Here is a 3077-nt window from a genome sequence, read left to right as displayed (position 1 = left end):
GCCCAGCGGGTCGAGGCTGCGGTGGCCGGGAGCGGCCACTGCCCTCCGGTCTGGGCGACACAGTGAGACTCCAACTCAAAAAAAGAAAAGAAGAAGAATGAAATAGAATCCTTGAAGATTACGGGCCAGTGTTTTGTTAATTATCATTGTTGATTGCAGAATTCAAGAAGTTGGAGCCTGTTCCTGGTTGTGAGGATTTGTACAAGTCTTCGGTTTTTCAGCACAGACCGGCCCACCATAATTTTTTGGAGGAGTTACTCCCCCGCCCTGCTCTTCGGTGTCCTTGGTGGCAAAAATTAAATTTGATTGCGTCATTTTGACTTGGGTTTGAGGCTAGATTTCATGACACAAGGAATGGCATAAACTTTCCACGTGTTTTCCTTAGAACAGACCTCATGGCACCAGTGCACTGAACCTGGACGTCTTGAAGTGAGGAGTTGGTGACTTTATTTCAATACACATAGCTGAAGAATTCAAGAAGACGAAGGCTTCCTCAGGGGTGTGCTTCTTTCTCTTTATGTTTAGAGATGAAACGAGACATTTTCATAGCATTTGCAGCGAAATACTAGATTATAAGCAGAACTGAAACAAAGTTGCAAAATCTAATGAGTAAGGAGAGTTCTCTTTGGAAATTTAAATTTTTGTGAGAGTAAGCTACTACAAGCATTTATACCTATCCATTACTTTTCTCTCTCCAAATAAGCAGCCAAATGAAAATGCACATCTCAGACTTAATTATTTAGCAGAATAGTGGAGCAATGGAAAACCTACAGACAAATTTCTCCTTGGCTCAGGGCGCAAATAAAAAACTGAATGGGACGGGAGATGATGGCAGCCCTCCAGCGAAAAAGATGATGACAGACATTCATACAAATGGAAAAATGATAAGCAGGGTGCCAGCAGTTAAGAAGGAACTCTTGGATGACTATGGAGACGCGCCGATGGAAACTGACGTGGAGCATGTCAAGCGAACCTGTGCTTCTGTGCCCGAGCCTTTAAATTTAAATCCAAGTTTGAAACACACGCTAGCACAATTCCATTTAAATAGTCAGAGTTCTCTGGGTGGGCCAGCAGCGTTTTCTGCTTGCTATTCCCAGGGAAGCATGTCACCAACTGTGTTTCTGCCGCTGCTCTCTCTGCCCACTGCTTATCCCTTCCGATAGCTCCACAGAACTCACCCAGACAGTGTTGGAAGGGGACTCCATTTCTTGTTTTCAAGTTGGAGAAGAGAACAGACTCTGTCTGCCTCAAGTTTTAAATTCTGTGCTCCGAGAATTTTCACTCCAGCAGATCGATACAGTGTGTGATGAACTGTACATATATTGTTCATGGTGTACTTCGGACCAGCTTCATATCTTAAAGGTCCTGGGAATACTTCTGTTCAATGCCCCGTCCTGTGGGCTGATTACATTAACTGATGCACAAAGATTATGTAATGCTTTATTGTGGCCACAAACTTTTCCTCAAAATGGTAGCATACTTTAAAACTCAGTGGCCTAGTTAAAGGAAACTGGCAGTGCCTTTGAAGTGGAGCATGAGCGCTTGGGCAAATGTCAGGGTCTGTTTGCACCCCAGTTTTACATCCACCCTGATGCTCCCTGTATTCGGTGTCTGGAGTGTTGTGGAATGTTTGCACCCCAGACGTTTGTGATACATTCTCACAGATCACCTGACAAAAGAACTTGCCACCGGGGCTTTGAATCAGTCAAATGGCATTGCTATCTTCATGTGAACCCAAAATACTTAGGGACACCTGAAGAAAAGAAGCTGAAGATAATCTTAGAAGAAATGAAGGAGAAATTTAGCACGAGGAATGGAAAGAGAAGTCAATCCAAGACAGATGCACCGTCAGAAATGGAATTACAGTCATGGTATCCTGTCATAAAGCAGGAAGGTGACCATGTTTCTCAGATGCATTTATTTTTGCACCCCAGCTACTACTTATACATGTGTGATAAAGTGGTTGTCCCAAATGTATTGCTCACTTCTGCTGTATCCCAGTCTAAAGAGGTCACAAAGACAGAGGCAAGTAAGTCCATGTCAAGACAGAGAAGCCTCACGGTAGTGGTAAACATCAAAAGCCGGTGTCTTATCCAGATGTCTCACTCGAGGAGCAGGAAAAGATGGATTTAAAAACAAGTAGAGAATTATACAACCGTCTAGGTAAAAAGAAATCCGAGTCTACCACTTGCAGCTTCATCAGAGACACAAGCAAGGTGGGAACTGGCCACGATGCTGCAGCTGCTTCTCCACTTCCTGTGAAAGATGTCATTTGTGAGGATGATAAGGGAAAATTCATGGACAAAGTGATGAGAACTTATGTAAAACAGCAGGAAAAATTGAACTCAATTTTACAAAAGAAGCAACAACTTCAGATGGAAGTGGAAATGTTGCAAAGTTCAAAAGCTATGAAGGAACTCACTGAAGAACAGCAGAATTTACAGAAAGAGTTTGAATCTTTGCAGAATGAACACGCTCAAAGAATGGAAGAATTTTACGTTGAACAGAAAGACTTAGAGAAGAAGTTGAAGCAGGTGATGAAGCAAAAATGTTCCTGTGACTCAAATTCAGAAAAGGACAAGGAGGCTGAATATGCAGCACAGTTGGCAGAACTGAGACAGAGGTTGGACCATGCCGAGGCTGACAGGCAAGAGCTCCAAGATGAACTCAGACAGGAACGGGAGGCAAGACAGAAGTTAGAGATGATGATAAAGGAGCTAAAGCTGCAAATTCTGAAGTCATCAAAGACTGCTAAAGAGTAGAAGCAGTTAAAAAGGGTCGTCCGTGTATTACAGGCTTTTTTGTTTGTTGCTTGCTTTGGTAATTGAATTCTGAACAACTTACCTGCATGAAGACAACTAGACATTCTGTCCATTTGTAGATCAGAGAAAGTGAAGAGATTATATATTAATATGTACATTTTTACATTTTCCAGATGAATGAAAATGTATGTTTCTTTGTACTCTTTTTTTTTAAATCAGCTTAGTAACAATACTATATGGTTTCAACTAGTAGATAAGCTGCCTATATTTCTAATGCAAACATAACAATTGTCTACTTTTTTTTTTTTTTTTTTG

The 3077-nt window shown here is 41.7% G+C and overlaps 1 pseudogene; it reads left to right on the top strand.

The window, feature by feature from the left end:
* The first annotated feature begins 758 nt into the window (after positions 1-758).
* On the top strand, positions 759-2953 carry LOC103261315 (annotated as a pseudogene).
* The last annotated feature ends 124 nt before the right edge of the window (positions 2954-3077 follow it).

Source organism: Carlito syrichta, unplaced genomic scaffold (assembly GCF_000164805.1).
Source record: "Carlito syrichta isolate Samal-C Ts95f unplaced genomic scaffold, Tarsius_syrichta-2.0.1 Scaffold303664, whole genome shotgun sequence".
NCBI classification, from domain to species: Eukaryota; Metazoa; Chordata; class Mammalia; order Primates; family Tarsiidae; genus Carlito; species Carlito syrichta.
Note: the sequence above shows the minus strand (reverse complement) of the source record. Positions and strands in the feature narration are given on the sequence as shown.